Source organism: Misgurnus anguillicaudatus, chromosome 24 (genome assembly GCF_027580225.2).
Source record: "Misgurnus anguillicaudatus chromosome 24, ASM2758022v2, whole genome shotgun sequence".
Lineage (NCBI taxonomy): Eukaryota > Metazoa > Chordata > Actinopteri > Cypriniformes > Cobitidae > Misgurnus > Misgurnus anguillicaudatus.
In genome coordinates this window covers 20152193-20172783 of record NC_073360.2, presented here as the reverse complement: position 1 = coordinate 20172783, position 20591 = coordinate 20152193, and the positions used below count along the sequence as shown (strand labels likewise).

Genomic DNA, 20591 nt, shown 5'->3' with positions numbered 1-20591 from the left:
TAGCGTTTATTACGTGGCTCTGGCATCAGAAAACGTTGAAGAAACCATTTAAGCAGACAAAATAACAGTTATATGAATCCGTGAGCCAGCAATTATTTTCTTTTATCTTGCTAAGGCTGACCACCTCCTCAAGTGCAAAGCCAATTATGTTTTTCCCTGGACCTGTTTTAAAAGGTAATGCCATTACCAACTAACAAAGCATTTTTTGAAAGTTATATTCAATAATGACATTTACACAAAGAACAGACCCCAGAAGAAATAACAAACCGATCTAGGCAGCTGTTAAACTCTGGCGTACCGAGATCTGCAATCAAATTGAAATGCAGTCTGAAGTTCTGCCTTTCCTGATCGCGGCAGGATACCGGAAACGTCTCAGGAATGATCCCGGCTCTTCTTTCACATTCTCTTTGTGAGTGTTCAGATAAATTTCAAACTTGTTCAGTAGCACACTTTCCATTCTGCACTATCAGTGGTTCCCTTACCTAATTTTCATGCAGTTGAAAAGAATAAAAAATTTAAACGGTGTGATTTATCTCTTAGTGGTACCCCAATTTAATAGGGAATTAGGTACATTTCTGAAAAATAATTGAAACTAGGAGATGCAAATCAACTACCTGTCAGATATATGAATGTCAAAAACTGGCTGCCATGGTTACTGGAGAACTTTGCGACTTAAGTCTCTCTCTCTCTCTCTCTCCATCACTGTTTTCCGAGCCTTGAGAAACGTCTGTAGTACAATTAAGCACATCAAACACCGCTTCTTCACCTCTTTGCCATATTAATAAATATTCAAAGGGTGGTAATAGCTGTCTATGATGCATTCCAGGCAGGCAAGAATAGGGCTCTCGTGCTATTGGCTGTAGCTAAGAGGATGCTTATTACTATACATACCTTTGATCTCCAGATGCGTTAAGCTCTAATCCATCTTGACGCACAGGAAGTTGCTGTTCTAGTTGGGAGTTTTCGGCTTTGGAGCAGCGCTCCACATCACAGGTTCTCAAGCCCACTCAAGCCTAGCGTACAAATCTCCACGACAGACCTGTTGGAGGACACAGAGAGATATTAGTTTATCGGTCATCAAGCAACAGAGGCCTGTTAATGTGGAATACATGTCTGTATCTTGAGCGGCTTCCCGCAAGCATGCATGAGCCCACGACAAAATGAATTGCCAAACAATGAAACTGGCCACAAAACTTAATCGCCCATGGTTCATTTAAGCACACTGTAAATTATTTTAATCGTTATTGCCGGCTGTGATGTTTTTCTACTGAAATGATCACGAATGACGTTTGATGTTGAAGGAATAGTTTGGCCATTCTGTTATCATTAACTCACCCATATATATTTCTAAACCTAAAGGTCATTTATCTATCATTTATCTATCACATTAGATGTTTTTGTAATTTAGCATCTTTTGCTAAATAACAGCAATTTTAAGGGACTGTCTTCGAAGACGACAAAAAACTGAATATTGTTCTATATTTTAAGTCTTTTTAATTCAAATTGATAGTTTTGGCCATCATTTGTGTACAAATAACTCTTTCCCCACCATTGACAAGTTCACTCGTTAATTAAAGGGGACATTCCATGAAAATCAGACTTTTTCCATGTTTAAGTGCTATAATCGGGTCCCCAGTGCTTCTACCAACCCAGAAAACATGAAAAATAGCAACCCTGTAACTTTGTTTTGGTAAGGCTCTCTCTGCAAGCATGTGAATAAATAGGTCATTCGATTTTCGCCCCCCCCATGACGTAGGTAGGGGATCTTGTTATAAAGATACCGCCCCTTCATCTGCGCTATCCAACCATGACGCTTCCTCGAGTGCGATAGACAGAGAGAAAGAATGACTGACAGCACGACGCATTTGTATTCCCTCAAACACAAACAGGAGCCTACAATCTTATAACTTGTAGTTTTAATAATCTTTCTAAAGATTGAATTAACGTTGTAAAGGATTAACCTTACCTTAGTGCAACAGAGAGAGCGAGTGAGTGAGAGAGAGCGAGTAAGCGAACGAACGAGAGAGAGAGAGAGAGAGAGAGAGAGAGAGAGAGAGCAACGCGACGGTCGCTTTCAAGTATGTTGTTTAATAAGTTTATATGAATGAACACGAGGATTAATGCACTGCACGAGACAGAGGGAGAGAACAACGCGTATTCACTATCATACACAATAAGCATAAATATGTTGTTTAATGTTTCTCTCAAGTTTCAAATGAATACGAGGAGTTACAAGATAGAGAGTGAGAGACTGACAGAAATGCGAATGTGTTCAATCATACACAATAAACTTAAACATGTCATTTGATCTGTTTCTCTAAAGTTTAAGAATTAAACGTGTTGTTTTATTACAGATCATTTAAATGTTCTCGTGTGGTTTGGTCAAAAAGTAAACTTCTGAGTGTTTGTGGACGTGTATTTTATTGTAACATGCTGAAAATCATTGTGCCTGTTTAAAACACTTTTTAAAAGTCTTTATTTTTATTCCACAATGTTCCCCATCTGCTGATAAACATGTATTTAGTATGCATAAAACAGATGATTGACTTTTTTAACTTGTTCAAATATATAATGCTGAACATCTCTCGTGAGAGAATGCAATGGCTTGTCTACAGCGAGAGCGCTTGAGACTCCGCCCACCTGAGCAGCTCATTTGGATTTAAAGGGATACACACAAAAACGGTGCATTTTTGCTCAGACCCATAAAGTGCCTATTTTAACATGCCACAATAAATTACCTATATGGTATTTTGAGCTAAAATTTCACATATGTACTCTGGGGACATCAAAGATTTATTTAATATCTTAAAAACGTCTTGTAGAATGTCCCCTTTAAGAGAAAACGCTTCCCTGCCAATGACAAGTTTTTTCGGCAATCCGTATTTCTGCTATTATCTCAACTTAAGTACTCTGACAAGAGTACTTAATTTACAGCACTTCGACCTCGGGTGCAGTAATATTTATGGAAGTTTGAGCAAGAGGAGGAGTAGTCAGGAGTGATGATGTTACTGCGCGCCAAGGTCGAAGTGCTGTAAACTAAGTGCTCTTCCGCCAATATAGATTTTATTATTTATCCACTTAAAAAAGTGCCACGTTTTATGTTGTGCCACCATACTTACTCGTGAAACTACTCATGTAACAGTCTTTAAATAGAGAAATCATGGAAGTGTTTGGATCTTAAGGAATGAATGGGACTAGGCTAAATGCTAACACATTCACGACGTGCTGTACAAAGATTAGATGCATGCATTGAGAAAGGATAGGTATGTGTTGGTTCGTCTAAGTTGAGGTAAGAACATAGTCAAATATTGAAAAACTGTGGTGTTTTCCTTTAAAAAAGTCTGGCGGGGAATGAGTTAAAGAAGAACATTTTCTGGAAGGCATTCAACCTTTGTGAAAATCATAAAAATGCTGGCACTAAAACACAACTTGCTATTTTAATTCTAAAGGCCCTTAAACAAGCTTTGGGGAGTACATTTTTCATACAAGCCATATTGTACGATTTCCAATGTAGCTTTTGAAACTATTCTGCGTAGCCGTTTTGTCCTTTAGTACATAACAAATTTGTCCTTTGTTTGCCATTACAGTAGCAGCAGAATACATGTGGACCAACATGATTGAGTAATGAGGCAAATTTCATTTTTTGGGGTGTAGTGTCCCTTTAAACATACTTTACAGCAAGCAACCAGGAACTGTCCTGGAAATGTAAGCCATTTACAATAGAGTAACTGCATTTAAGCAATGAAAATACTGTACATACAGTATAACTCATTAATACGAAGTTGTTAGGTAACCAACAAATGCAACAAATATGTATGTATAAATCAAAATGACCTTCTACCATCAATGCTTAAGTACATGTTGTTTAAATTTTCATATCCATAAGAGTCTGACATATAAGCATGACTAAAAAACAAGATAATTAAAAATGTTCTTACTATTTTTACATAGCTTTCTCTATCCAAATGTCCTTGCTTTACCTTGTTTCTCTCCATTGAATCAGAATGACATTTACCTCTAATATTCTATCTTTCTGCCATTCAGCTTTGTGTTTTCATGTGACTAACAAACAGGAGCGTGGTTTAAAGTCTCACCTTGTTTGTGAATGATAAATGAAGCTGAATTTGTGCTCAGGAAACTGACAGTCATTAGCATTCTAAACACGCCTCTGTGCAATATTGTGAGATAATTTTACGCTAAATGAGAAAGTAAATGTCACTTACAAGATCAAGAACATTAATGTAACCTCACTGCATGTTAATGTTGCCCTTTCTCAGATGAAGAGTAAAAATGAAGCTTGTGATGACCCATTCACTTTTATGTTGGCACCAAACTCTCATGAGCTCTCCTGACAGCTCCCACCGGTGACAGCTAAAATGAGCAACTACTGTTTTACTGCAACTTAGCAGTATATTTTTACTGCAGAGTCACTCTTATTTTGTTGCTTTGTGACATCCTGGTTATATCAGAAAATGTATGTGTATACAGCATAACAGCCTTATCAAGAGTCATTTACAAAAATGCAAGTATCTCAGCTTTTTGCTCAAAATTTGGTATTTTTAAAGAAACCTACCCATATTTGAGAGGTGACAAAAGAGAAAACACACTTTGATTTGATATATTGTATGTTTATGGACAGTTTCATCGGACACACGTGCGCTGACGCCATACACGTCTGGATCCGAACTTTACTTCCAGTTTCGTTTTTTTAATGGTCTGACTAGTTGCTAAACTGATCTCTTGAATAAATGCCTCGTCGACAATAACAAATGTTTTGGTTTCCTAGGTAATCTATGTGTTGTTTTTTTGCTTGTTATATAAATAAACTATGTTTAAAGAACTTTTTTTGTTGTTATTTATTCTTAGCGGAGTTTACCGGAAGTTACGTGCGGACCACGACAGCCGCTTGTTTATGTTGTTACTGCTGAAACCGTCTATATATTTAAAGAAGAACATTTTCTGGAAGGCATTAAACTTTTGTGAAAATCATAAAAAATGCTGGCACTGGCTTGCAACTTTTTTTTAAAAACGCTGGCAGAGAAAGAGTTAATTCCAAATTCAAATTATGCCTTGCTATTGGTTTTCGAGGTTGCTTTAGCTGCTGCCCATGTGACTTTATATATAACCCCTCCCCCAGAAAATCATCAAGAGTCTTTATCGTTAGCTGACTGGTTCTTTATCTGGTAGGCGGGATTTCTGTCGCCAGAGCGGCCAATGAGTGCTGCATTGTTTCCTTTTGATAGTAGCAGTGCCCACACTCTTAGAACAGATACTGTATGTTAAAAAAACAATAACAGTGTTAGTTTTATTAGTGTTAGTGTTTTATTTTAACACTAAATCAACACAAAATGACACATAAAGGGCCCTATCATACACCCGGCGCAATGCAGCAGAATGCGCTACGCAAGTGTCTTTTGCTAGTTATAACCCGCCGCAATTATCATTTTCATGTTTAGCGTCACATTGTTTAAATAGCAAATGCATTTGCGCCCAATTTTGCACCCATGGGGTCCTGGTCTGAAAACGAGTTGTGTTCAGGTGCATTGTTGGTGCGTTGCTATCAAAGGCGCAAGATTTTTGTTTTTGTTATTTAATGAGCGCAATATGCGCCTGCAAACTGGACGACAATACGTTTGCTTTTACACACATGAATGCGCAGCAGAACACAGAGGTTTTTAAATATGAACAATTAAAGGAGTAAAATGTAAAGAAGTGTAAAGAGCTGCTTCACCTGTAGCCTGGCAAGTAATTGAATGTTTTGCTTTAATATTGCATCTTTTTTTTTAAGTTTTTATTTTAATGCTACACAACGGATTTATTGTATATAATGACTCTGTACCCGTGGATATGCTAAGATGAAAACTTTATTTAAAGGCGCTGTATGTAGTGTTTCTACTAATCCCTTTTCAGTTGCCTGTGTGTGAAGGGGTTGTAATCTCACATTAAAATAATCCACTTTGCGAGTTTTGCTATTACATCTGAAAAAAATATTATTTTTATGTGAAAGTACCGGGTCGGATTTGGTGCAAAATTCAGTGATGTCACCTGCATGCGCACTCCTGAGCCTCTCGCCTCGTCTACTGACTTTGCACTCAACAGCGACGACACTGCAACATGTCTGATAACATTAAGAAACGACCTGCTCCCAGCACAACACAGACTCCAACACAAACTCCACATATTGTTAAAAAAAAAAAATTATCTGATGAAGCTCGTAAGGCTAAACGTGATTCGGATAAAGTTAGGACAAAAACAAGGATTAACATCGGCAGGACATTTGAATTATTTTGTTTTGGGTATAAAAACGGATCCGGAGTTGGCTTTCATCCTATTGGACAGGTAAGCTAACATTACTACAAAGCATGTAAAATATATTTCGATTTTGTGCTTCAGTTTTTTAGCTTTAGCGTGTGTTCGCCCAGCCGTCGTCGATCGATGATGTAAAACTGCGGACGCTTTTGTTTGCGTGCGTCCGATTTTTAAAAATCTTTTAACTCGTACAGTCTGACATTGAGATTATACAGTGTGACATGGACTTAACCACAATATTGATCGCACAGTGTGGCAAGCAACAATCCTAAAGGACTATTTAAAATAGCACAGTGTATACCGGGCTTTACTGTTATACTGAAATGCTTCTCAAAACACCCACGGCGCTGTCCGGTGCTGAAACGTTTCGGCTCTCCACACGTTTGCTTTAGACAATGCGCCTAGATTGTTAAAATATTGCCCCATGTGTTAAATAGCATAACACAAAAAGTGTGTAAAAAATTAAAATACTTTCTTAGAGTACAATCTCGTTATATCTAATATCTTTGCTATGGTATTCAAAAGCGGTTCCAACTTTGTGCATTGAAACTGTATCTCCAAAAAAACAGTTTGTGCCATATCATCAGGATCGTCTTCATTGGAAATACAGTATGGGGCTTGGCCAAACCAGTTATGTCTATAAATTACACTGAACCTACAACCTTTCGATTACCAGAGGATCAAATATTTCAAGGATAAGATCTTGATGTAAGACTCTGGCAGTCTTCCAATAAGTTTGTTCCTGTAGTATGTCTTCTCAATCTCCTACAAAAACGTACTGTGGTGGTACCATACCACAAGGATCCGTCCATTTGATACTGTATACACCATAATGATTATCCTACCATTTGTGGCATAGTTACAACATGGTAAGTGATGAAGCAGTATTACCATAGTATTTTTTCTAATTAAATGCTTGAGCAGTAGCACACCAAAGTACAGTAAAACTAGAGTTTCTTTTGCTTTCTTGTTTAAACAAGCGAAATGCTACTTTTAATCATTCAGACGTTGTCAGCTTTCCAGAGAGAACCAAATTTTTGAAGTAGGTTTTTTGCCAGAAATATTTTAATTTGACTTTACGTAACTGTGAAGGATCAAAACGGTGGATTTGTTTAAAGGTTTTGAAGCAGATAATTGATAGTTGGCAGAGATCGGGGGGATAAAGCATCCCCTTGTTTCTCCAGGCAAGAGCGAAAGAGTGAGACAGTTCGTCTATGTGTTCAGTGCTCCTGTAGTGCAACCTTCCCACTCAGTAATACAGACAATTGCACAAACGGCCAAGGAATTGAAACTACATCTCCGTTCGGAGAATCTCTCTCTCTCTCTCTCTGCCTTGCTTTCTCTACACTTCTAAAAACTGAGGACCACATCAGAGACGAAAACGAATCACGATTCTGCCAGTACTCACAAAACAAAATGTTATGCGAATGGCTAAGGGGATAGAGAGAACTGTTGGTTGATAGGAAAGTGAACCATACAAAACTGTAATAATGATGCCGTGATACATTCCGGACCGAATGAACGTCTATATCCAAAACTAGTGTGGGCAGAAATAAGTCTGCGTGGGAACACAACATCCAAGACATTCATTTAGTGGCTATATAGAAAAAGTCAAGATATTTATTTTTGCTGGTCCATTTAGCAGGATTAGTAGAAGGAGAGACTTTCATTTCATAAATCAAAAGGCTTCATTTCAAATGCAAGCCAAGTGTTCGTATTGAATAACGAAAAGAGGAGTGAATGTGCTTTGACAAGCACAAATTACGCTTTAAGGGAAATCTCTCTTGAGCTTCAAAGATGAAATCAACTCTTATTCTTCTTAGCAGGCGTCTGGAGATGTGAGGTCCTGATTGAAGGGGTTGAGAAACACTCATGAAAGGTCTCGGAGAGGAAGGGGTGGATTTATTTTCTAATGTGGCATGTCATTCAATTTACTTTCTAGTAAACACAATGTTTCCCCAATCAAACATTTTCGATTTACAGATGTGTTCATTAGTGTTCAGCTGCAAAGCCATGTATGAATTCAATTAAGGTAATAACTGTAATGGAAAAAATCTGGGTTGTTAACACATTGATATTCATGCTGATGTTTCACTTGATGGGGATTTGGAAGAGATTAAAGTTAATCTTACCGATCACATTTCCCCATTCCTTATCAAACATGCAGAATGCATTAACTTTGCAGGGTGAAATCAGTACTTTTTGATTAGATTGAATTTAGGTTTATTTGACATGCTCGATCCGCTCATCTATTCATGGCATGCTGAATGTGCCACAAGTTGAATGCAAGACATGTTTTAAAATATGGATGAATATGATGTGAATGATCAGCTAGAAATGTATGATCTGTGTTTGAGCCAAGAAACTCAAGTGTACAAACTTATGCCACTAAACAAGCACACTAATACGTCTTAAAAGTGACATAAACATGCACAGAAATTTAATATAACATCAAAAGCAAATTCTAATGAATAAATAATCAAAAATAATTGCTGCATCTGTAATCCTGGAGACCCTACAGATTTTCTTAGCACACATACTGTGCATATAGAGCAGGTCTGAACATAGCAGGGTCAGACACACACTTAAGTCTTGATTTGGACATTTTGGCCTCTTTTTAGAGCCAAAGTTCCTTTTTAGTTCCTTATTGTCAGAATCATATCTGTCATCCCTCCTGTTTTTCCTGGGATTCTCCCGTATTTACCATTCTATCCCGCTACCATCCTGTTTCAAAATTTCCCGTATTTCTCCTGTATTTTTTATCTTTTTATAAAAATCCCAATGGGCATATTTGATGTTTGCTACATTCGCCGCCGGGAAAGCAGGCGACAGTATATCTGTAACATCTCACTCAAACAACACCCACCATTTAAACAAGAAGAAGAACAGCATCCTGAGGAAGGAGGAAGATACAGTAAGCTGCGCACAAAGTTACACAAAACGCAGTGCCCAGGGACACGCACACTCAGAGGACACACAAAGTGCATTCTTTGTACCTTCGCATGTATTTTTTCTGCATATTTCTATAAAAATATTTTGGTGGGTCCTGAGATTATCCACCTGTTTCTCAAATGCGGAAGAAACCGACTTCCATTTCAATAGCCAGCCGGTAGAAAACAGTGAAGTGGGAGCACGCATAAAACATAATTTAAACATTTAATATTTAACGTTACTACACCTGCCATGTATGAACCAGTGTGAGGATGAAATTAAGAAGTGGCTTGATATATAGATATATTCAATCATTTCGTGTTGTTGATCGGAGATGACGGGTCTTCAATGAGCAAATATAAAAGCACAGAGACATACCAGTATCTTTACAATAGGAAAGTCAGTCGAGTGTTTGTACATGGAATTTACCAATACTTTGTGTTTTTAACTTTTCAGGGGATGGTTTAAAATGTCACAACTGTCACAACATATTAAACTACTACATGTATTGAGTATTGTTTTCGTTTTCTGAAAATATTATTATTACATCGCTTCTTACGCACATGAGTTTATGAAATTATTTGCTTACTTTTTAAAGTATTTGCTTTTTCATTTAAAACATAACAAAGTACGCGCAAACACATTATGAAGTATAATAAACATTAACTAAACAGATTATGTCATATATATTCTGTACTGTAATCGCATTTTTGTAATAATATATAGTAGCCAAATAAATAAATCAGCTAAATCAGCATATTTGTATCAGCATAATATTAGTTGTTTTTAAACAATTATTGTATTTATTGTTTACTGGTAGTTTCTATGAAAGGTTTTACTGGATGGGTTTGTAAATATAGATCATGAGTGCATGTGCGCCACATACACATTCAGCTCTTGTGCATGGGGTTAAAACAAATGTTTTGTAGAGATTTACTGTATTTGTATAAGCTATTATGGCAACCCTTAACTGCACAAATTATGTCGGTCTTCTTGGATTTCATGAAAAACATTAAACAGCCAGTCAAAACGGCACACTTTTGTCCTTCGCAATAGACTACCATTAGCTTTAGTGGCTCACGGAAGTCATAAACCAGAAAGCTCAAAGATGGGGACGCCCACATTTACGTTAAGAAACAGGTGGATTCCTGTCTAAGTGGGACAAGGAATGGGGGGTAATGTTGGGGTTGGGTAATTTCCCTTATTTTCAAATCCCAATGTTGACAGGTATGGTCAGAAGCGATACAGATTTCGTACTTTCTACAGGCAATGCACACAAAAATAAACATGGGCTCAGACATGACAAAAGTCTTGTACTACAACGAATGTTGCCTGCATGTAACCGACTAGCAAAATTATAGCTCAGGAATGAAACTAAAGCTATTCAGAAAAGAACCAAACACTTCAATATCTTGCACTCTGGTGCCCATGTGGGATGTGAAGGTTCAAATCTGGCCTATGATGCATTGCCTCCCCTCTCTCCTTTGTATACTCTTATAGCCCTTAACAAAACCCATAAAAAGACTGCAGCAGTTAGATAAGGGAAAAGTAAAAACGTAACTCGCTAAAACCATTTTTCTTCCAACTTCCATTCCACAGATATAACCCACACACACACAAACACACGATTACTCCCTTGCGAACGCTCACCAAGTGCTCAATTTATGAAATCCAAGTCGTATTTAAAGCCTTGCCTTATTGTCACTGTTGTCATCAATCTTCATTGGAAATTCATAAAATGACACAATAAAAGCCGATGAAATGAATCCCGAGCTGTGCCGAGACCCCCAGCCAATCTGCCGCGCGCTGCCAGATTGACGGCCGGCGTGGGAAGCCCTCCAGTTATGAAGGCATACAGTTCACTATCAGCCTGAGCCATGACCCCAATTGAAGAGGCATATGCAATGCGCTGTGAGACGAAACCATTGGTGGAAAAGCCAAAGCCAGCTGCAGGGAACCGATAAAGCTATTAGAATTCACGGCCTGTCTTAAAGCCTGGCGTTTCTCTCAGGTAAATGCAGCTGGATGCTTTACCTGACATGAAGACTAGCGAACGCTACAATGCACAAACACAGTCATCAATTCAAATCCGCAACGAGAGTCGAAAACGATGATGTCACGCCGCACAACGTGGGATTGTCTGATGAACCACTACTTTGATTGGACCAGAGGAGAGAGAAAGAAGAAGATACAGAGACGGAGAGCCCAGCCAGTTAGCACAAATCAATTTCGAAAACCTTTGGCTCAGCAGTTCTGCACCTAATTTTGCAGCATGGGTGTATTTGAAGCAAATCTTGACCTGACATCCACAATTTGTCGTCATATATTGAATTGTGCAGAATAATGTCTCAGTCAGTGGAAAACAACAGAACCATATACATGAAACTTTTGATGTGTGGTGTGCACCACCATATATTGAAATACATTGTTTTTATTAGTAGAATAGTTGAATATTTGTGAGTTTTAACACTTTGATAGGTCATGAATCTCATGCATCTGCTTTGCTAACTTTATGCAAATCATTCATCTCTGCATTTATATTAACCCTCAAACGCTCATCGTTTTCTGTTTACACTTTTGGCCCTTGGGGCCTATACACGTGTTTGTGAGTGTACATGTGCGTGCATTGGGTCACACCCCTTTATATGTTATTTTTTGTGCATTTTTTTTATTTATTTGCATTTTCAGATTTTATTTGCCAAATTCCACACAAATGCTCTCTGTGGCAATCATACCTGTGTGTGTTTGTGTGTATTTGTGTGTGTTTGTGTGAGCATGTGTTTTTTGCATTGCATTTGTGCACAAGTACCAGCCCTTCATTTCTGTGTCAAAATGTTCAGATTTATGCTGGATTTATTGATATTTATTTTTTGACAAATTGAAAAAAGTCAATTTTTTGCATTTCCCATTCACTTTCAATTGGGGTCATATTGACCCCAAGGGACAGATTGATAAAAAAAAATGGTGTATGTAAAGATAGATTATTTAGGAAAAGTCACAAAGTTTTACATCTCTGAGATGAAGGGAACCTTTTTCTTAACTAATGAAATGTCGTTTGGGGTCATATAGACCCCAAGGACCGATTGAGGGTTAAAGGTACTGTACCAATCAAAAGCCGTCATTACTATAGATGGTAAATATTAAATATTCACGAAACAAACTAATTAAAGCAACTTGAAATTATAAGTTGTAACAAATTTAGTCATTTGAGATAATAATAAAAAATATTTATTTTAATATATACTTCAAAATATATTTAACAAATATTATTATACAATGCTTAGCAATGCTAAAACAGCAAAGTCTGCTTATTGCCCATATCCATCATTAAAAGCTCTTTGCCACAAAAACCCAGATGCGCAGATGTGATAAAACGTATACAACGTTCTCCACCTGTTTTGTGTTTGTCATTGCAGATTTATCAAATCTGATGCCAAATTATATAGACCTTGGGTGTATTTGTGCATTCATTTTGTGACTCTTGAAGTGCACATCTTCATTAAAACGTGCAGTAAATTGACTCTTAAATGAGCCAAAAAGTATAGAAAATGAAGGCTACGAAGTGTCTAGAGCCAGAGGGGAATTAGTTTGCCCGGCCTCTAACCAGAAGAAACAGTGATTCATCACAGAGCTGGAGCAGGAAATGATGGGAATGAAGTCTCTGAGAAAAAGGATGTGCTGTTATCTTACGTTACGAGAAAGAGAGAGAGGGTGAGAGAGTGGTGTATGTGTGCCAGGGCCGCTGGAGGACAGAAGAGTCTCATTTAGGCATCAGTGCTGGTGAATAGCGACTGTGAACTTCCTCCGGTATGGAGACTGTGACGTGCTTGGACTCATGAGCAGCCGCTTCCTGAAGTCGGGCCCTTAAATCAGACAGAGACAGCAGCTGGGTCATCAGCGGCGGACACCTCTGACCACAGACACACAACCCTGAGAAAATCACATCACTTTAAGGGAACATTCTTTTAGGTGGCAGCATAGGGAGGGAGTAAGTTGTGCCAGTTTTTACTAAAGCTGTCTGAAAAAGGGTCAAACTAATACTCTTATTTCAGGATGTCTATTAAATCTATAAAACTTAAAGGCGTAGTTCACCCAAAAATAAAAATTATGTCATTTTCTCACTGTATAAATGTCTTTGTTCTTATGAACACGAAGGAAGATATTTTGAGGAATGTTTGTAAACAAATCCATGAGTGGTCCCATTGAAAAAAATACTACACTCTATAAATGGCTGGGTTATTTTTGACCCATGTTGGGTAAATATTGGACAAAACACTGCTGCGATAAAATTGACCCAATGCTGGGTTGTTTTAACCCAACTGTTGGTTATGTTTGCATAACAACCACCCAACATTGGGTCATTTTTAACCGAGCATGTGTTTTGTCCAATATTTACCCAACATGGGTCAAAAATAACCCAGTCAGTGTATGGAAGTCAATAGGGCCTCTGAACGGTTTGGTTACAATGGTTACAAATTAAACGATAAAAAAAAGAAAAAGGTATAGATTTCGATATTGTTTTTAACTTTGTGTGTGCGAAATCTATTAGTTTTACCAGTGATTTTAAAGGGATAGTTCAGCCAAAAATGAAAATTACCCAATGATTTACTCACCCTAAAACCACCCGAGTTACATATGTCCATCCTTTTTCATACAAACACATATTCAGATATTTTTGAAAATGACCTAGCTCTTCCGATCTTTATAATAGATGAGGTCCAGTCTTTCAAGTTCAAAGAATGTGCATCCATCATTCGCAAAAGTAATCCACACGGCTCCGGGGGATAAATAAAGGCCCTTAAAAAATTAAAAGTTGCGATTTTCTAGGCTATGCTTAAAGTGGTACCGCCAGACCCGGAGATCAGCTGAATAAATTCCAAAACGGTAAAAATCAAATGCTTAACTCTAGGAGAGCTGGAGTCCCTTAAAGTGTCCCTTTAAGGGTAATCAATGCGATTTTTTAAAGAGAAATATACATATTTAAAACTTTACAAACAAATATAATGTCGCCATCTTAGACTTCCCCGCATTAGGATGAGTCAATCTTGGGGTATTTTTTGACCGAACTATCTCTTTAAGGTATGGATGCTGTGATTTTGTTTTTGAACCTTCAAAACTAGATTTTTCTCAAAATTGACTTTGAGTCAATCAACTTTAAACAGGTGTAGCTCTGTCATCGCTTTGAATTTTATTTATTAGATAATGTCAAAATAAAAATAACTCATTTTTTAAAAATTAGCTCATTCCAACTCCATTTGCCAGCACGGGACACATATGTACATTTCGAGGAAAGTGGTTGTAACAACAATGGCGTAGCTTGATGATGCTGTGCAAGAGCGATGAACGATGGGAGTTGTAGTCTTCACCTTTACTGTCGATTTGAATTGATTCAACAGGACTCATAAATCATGTTAATGGATGACCTAATGAAATATCATTAATGTAAACCCAACAGTAACGTTTAATAGAAGCATCATCAAAGCGGCATGCTAGACTTTACTTCCGCGTGTAAACAACTTTTTTTTGGCATCCAGCGCTGTGCAGATTGATCAGCCTATGACATCAAACTATTGCAAAAGTACAACTTTTAATTCATTCTTGTTCTACACAGTGCAGTAGTCACATGTGTAGCCAAATACATCAGTGGATAACCCAGGATTACCTGGATATGACATCATTGACAAGCAACCCTTTGATTGGGGGGGCTTGGTAAAACTATGGATTTTCTGAGATATTTAAGTATGTGTAAAAAATTAACACTGTGCTAGTATTTATAGGATATTTTAACATAAAAATCTTACATATTGTGCTCCTTTTTTCTTGTGTTTAATTGAAATTAAAGGCAGGGTGCATGATTTCTGAAAGCCAATGTTGACATTTGAAATCACCTAAACAAACACGCCCCTACCCCAATAGTATCTGGACCTTCTTTTGATAGACCCGCCCCACACATACGCAACCCAGGCAATGATTTTGGTTAGTAGACACGCCCCTCACTGCTGATTGGCTACAAGTGTGTTTTGGTTGTCGGCCCCACTCCCTTTTCCAAAGTGTTTTTCAAAAATCATGGACCCCACCTTTGATATATGTCACTGTCCTACAATGCACATTAGTTAATTTACAGTTTTGAAAGACCTACTCAGATCCAGTGTTGATCTCTCACTATTTAGCTGGTTTATGTGCCACCAGCAAGCTAACAGCATCAGCCCTACACATCTCATTCAGGATGTAAGCAGGGGCGATTGTAGTTTATCACAGCACTCTCGAGTCTCGAGTACTCCATCTACGGCTCATTTTCAGGAAAGCCGCTCAGAAATGAGCACAAATCCTTTTCCAAATAGCACTATTGTGTTATATAGCCTTGTCAACACGGCCTCGCCAAGCATAGTTACTTCAATAATTGAGGAAATTAAAATGACTTTGACCAGAAAACTGCATAGAAAATCTCAGTGTCCATATGTTTTATTACTCAAGCAGATGTTGAGATTCATTACCAAATTAACTAAACTATTTTGCTGTAACTTAAAAGCGTTTCCATGCAATCAGGCGAAATGTGTTACTGGCAGAGTCATTTGCAAAAGACATCACAACAAAGCTTTTCAACTAACTCTACCAGCGAAGCTTCTTTGGTCAGGAAGCCTCAGCAGGTAAACGTACTGGCTGTGCTGGGCACGAGAATCAAAGCAGCCTGAAAATTCATTCATGAATCATGAAATTCATAAAACAAAAACTGCATTCTACTGCAAGAAACGTCAACCGGAGTTTTTGTGAGTGCACGCTGTTGCCACCATGTAACTGATTCAACAACAGAACGAGGCCTGAAAAGAAGTACTTGACATTAACGTTGACATTCCCTTTGATTATTATAGGACAATATGTCATCTTTATCTTATCCTGCTTCGGCTGATGTCATTAGACTGTTTCATTAAAGTCGCTCTGTGCAGTGAACTCATTCAGACTCATACTCCAGCTCATTACCGGCCCAGGGCTGCATTTGCTCATAAAGCACTCACATATCTATCATTTCCGCTTAGTGCCTTTGTGTATGAGTGTATGTCGTAATGCGGGTTTGCTTGTGATGGCACATTAAATAAGTAAACTTGTGCTCCATCGAGCCCAACAAAACAAATGCACCTAACAATGGACAGCAGTGATATCTTGAATGGACTAGTTACTCCAACAGACCCGCTACACCCACAGACTGCCTTCAGTTATGTATAAATCCACACCTTAAAAAAAATGCTGGGTTATTTTTAACCCAGTGTTGGGTCAAAAAGGGACAAACCAGGTGTGCCTCATACATCTTAAAAGTGAAGCCGCTGGCTCTTTGATCGCCCCCTGGTGGCTGACTGCAGTACAAGTCATAAACTCCGCCCTCTCTCTGCAAAACGAACTGGACTTGGCTCTAAATAAAAAAAATATTTACACTTCCAATCATTTTTTTAATTAAAGGTCCTTTAAGGTATTTGATATCACACTGATATATGTTCAATTGTTCATTTTTGGAATAAGTTTCATTTTAGCTAGTAATCTGATGCTATAGAAACGGGGCGTGCCGTTATGATTGGCGTGGTTGAATTGGGTGTGCGAGCGTTTGGGCGGAAGTTTAATACTGTGGCTCCGCCTCTGGCTCCACAGATAATTCCTTCTGCGCATACTCTGGCTCCAAACTGATGTTTTTACGTAACATGTCAGCGCCCATGGTCGGACATTTTTGGCTTCAATTCATTACAACGGAAAGAAGCGACGTCTCATCGTTCATCTTTTTTCACAGATGGGTTTTTCTATGGGTCAAACCCAACCTGGGGTGTGTTTCCTGAAAGCAACTAGGGTCACAAGTTCTGTCGTTACCAATAGCGTTCAATGGTATATGACCATAGTTTGTCAGGATCCTGTCGGCCATGTATGTGTTTAGACTTGTTTCTTGTGCGGAGAGTTCTGTGGCCTGTGTTTTGTGTAGGGCTAGGCAAAAAAATAAATTTTTGATAAATCTTTTTTATGTGTTCTCAAAGGCCACGAATCGATTTTTTTTCCCGAAAGCATTGAACGTAATATTAACGTTAAATTTAATTACTAGTCTTCTCCACTAGACTGTTCTGACTTTTTTCAGCATTCGTTTTTCATCTTACATCAAAATTGCAATGTATTTAACATAATTTTATGCATTTGAAAATAAGAGATGGGTTCTGTTTTAATGTACCCAAGTGTACCTAAAATACAAGAGTTTAATATACAGGTTTGTGGCTCTTAATTTCTTTTTATTGATTAGCCTTGTAAACTTGTGTTCACTGTTCTTTTTTTATAAATATAGAATTTGTATTAAATCTATATTCATTGAGTCGAATCGAGTATAAAAATCTATCCTAGAAACGGAACCGAACCGAGAATCGAAATCGAATCGATTTGTTAGCTTGTGAATCGAAATCGAATCGATCTGTAACATCTAAATCGATACCCAGCCCTAGTTTTGTGTGTCTTGTGCTCTCCTGTCTTAAGTCTTGACCCCGTCCCCTTGTTTTCTTCTTAATTATTCATTATTAGTTTATGCTCTACACATATCATTCCCAAGTTTAGTTCTTCCCTATTTAATGTGTCTGCTGTCTTGTGCTGGATCATTGTGCATCTTTTGATTCCGCAGTACGTTCTTGTCTCGTCTCGTCCTGCACTGCTAAGTGTCATATTTTATGTTATATTATTTGGATTATTGCCTTTGTTTGCCCCCTCGAGGGTATTTTTTGTTATTTAATAAAGTCTTTTGTTAAGAGCTGTCTGCAATTGGGTTCTGTCCTCCCTCACACATGACATAGTTAGCAAACGATGCTTTTGGGCAACGCAGCACTGTAATGGTGCATTCACACCAGACGCGGTAGAGGCGGCAAAAACGTGCTATTCGCGTATAGTTGAATGCTTGAACAATTTGAGTTTACTCGCTTCATTCGCACGTAAAATTCTAGTCATTCAAGACAATCACATGAAAATTTGCATCATGAAAGGGGCTTCTGCGACTCCGGTGGCTTCCTGTAATCACGTAACTACTAGAGCAAGTGCCTGATTGGTTAACGTGGCCCAGAAATCCGCTGAAGTTCAGATTTTTCAACTTGCGCGTTTCCCACGGCAACGCTCAATTTGCGCAGAACGCGCCATTCACACCGCACCTTCAGCGCGTTCCGCGCCATTACGCAGGATGCCTAGTCGTGTCTTTGCATTACCTTAAAATGTAAATCACTCACGCTTGCCGCCTCTACCGCTTCTGGTGTGAACCTTACATTAGGTTGGAATTTAACCTACTGTATGCTGGGTTGTTTTAACCCACTTTTTTGTGCATGCCAGAAAATATATTCTTATTATTCACCTTTGTTTCCTAAAGACGAGGGGAGACAGGGAGCATGGATTAAGAGGGTTGACACTTGGCACCCATGCAAGAATTTAAGGATCTGTAGCTAACATTGTATACAGTACATTCATTTTACACATTCATTTGTAATAGTTGATTAAAAGGTAATTTATTTTGCTTATTAAAAAACTTGCTCTAGAGGGACTAGAGGGACGTGTCAACCCCGAAGTTACGGTTGGGCCACAAAAGCTGTTTGTTTATATTGTTGCTGCTGAAACAGTCTATAGGACTGAATTGTTTCTCCAGTCATCATTTCACAAGTTACTCACTTTCAGATGTGCCCACCAGTAGTGTTGTAGTCAAGACCACCTAAACCGAGACCAAGTCATGACCAAGACCAAGACAGGCCGAGACCGAGACAAGACCAAGACTTTAGGCGGTCGAGACCAAGTCAAGACCAAGACCAAGATAGGCCGAGACCAAGTCAAGACCAAGAACAGTGTCACTGCATTAAAACACTTGATAAAATGTGTAATATGCATATGATTAGGCACTTCTTGTCTGTGTGTGTGCGTGCGTGCGTGCATGCGCGCGTGTGTGTGTGTGTTCGCGGCCGGGTAATTATCACGTAATTATCAAAGATAGGAATACCAGTATTTTTGTGACCTTGTGGGGACATCAAAATGGGTCAAACAAAATTATGTTTCTTGAAAATGTGAAGTAGTAGAAGGGTTTCTGTGATGGTTGGGGTTAGGGAATGGGGCGGGTAAGGGGAATAGAATATACAGTTTGTACAGTATAAAATGCATTACGGCTATAAAATGTCCCCTCAAAACATGTAAACTAGAACGTGTGTGTGTGTGTGTGTGTGTGTGTGTGTGTGTGTGTGTGTGTGTGTGTGTGTGTGTGTGCGTGTGTGTGTGTGTGTGTGTGTGTGTCATCAGGAAAGTTGATAAATTAATCAAAGGCATTACAGATATGTGGGAATTTATCTTTGTCTATAAGCAAATAAAAGTAAACAAACACTAAAGAGCTGAAATCAACTTAACAATTTATTCCGAACTGTCTTTCCATGGTTTGGCATCCACTTAACACGATGCAGGTGTTTTTAGTAATAAAATTAGACAAATTTAATTGGAAGAAACTTAAACAATTCTTAAACAATGCCAACATCATATGCCAAACCTGAATAAACTGCATAAAAAGAATGATAAAAAATTATTTTGTGATATCCCATCAGTTGTGGTCTTGACTGGTCTTGAAATAAAATTCCGAGTCCTCTTTGTCTAAGACCGAGACGAGATCGAGTACAAATGCAGTCGATTCCAAGACGAGACCAAGACCTTTAAAAAGTGGTCTTGAGACCGGTCTCGAGAACTACAACACTACCCGACAGTCACTCCAACATAAAATGAGCCAATATCAGAGTCTATATGATCTTTATTTATCTAACTCTTCTTAACAGCTATCCAATTACTCCAGCTACACAAGTAAGACCTGAATGTGATTAGGCCTAGCTCAAACATTTGTCTGTCATCAACCAATGATGAAACATTAAAGATTAATGAGGCATATAGGTTAGTTAGGCAGTTTTCATATAAACTACTTGTAAAGGACTTTTAATGCTTATTTTAAAATGATTTAAACTTAACGTAATTAATATTCATCACCTTAGGACATTAAATGACAGCATAATATATGCTATTCAATGAAGAATTAAGAGTTAGAAGAATTATTAGGAGTAATGAATGTCACGGAACATTGATTACTATGAACGTTTATTATATATTTAAAGATACAAGCAATATACAATGTTTGTTATAGACTAATGAAAGTATAAAGCATTATCAATATTCCTTTTGTTCAGGGCTGATAACGATTGGTGCTGCCTGGCTGGTTATAATTAAAAAATAAAATTGATAAACGTTCATTAGCAAAGGTGTTGTAATTCATGTATCGCATATATCGGTTTCACAATTCTGTAATTCTTAATGTCTTCTTGTCTACATGCATGTTG

General features: G+C 38.0%; 1 protein-coding gene across 3 annotated transcripts in view; it reads right to left on the bottom strand.

The window, feature by feature from the left end:
• Nucleotides 1-20591, bottom strand: part of grik4 (glutamate receptor, ionotropic, kainate 4) — a 548585-nt gene that overhangs the window by 352637 nt on the left and 175357 nt on the right. For all 3 annotated transcript variants that reach the window (XM_055196455.2, XM_055196452.2, XM_055196453.2), the window contains exon 2: nucleotides 892-1039. The gene's annotated coding sequence lies outside the window, so the exon portion shown is untranslated. The remainder of the gene's footprint in view (nucleotides 1-891; nucleotides 1040-20591) is intronic.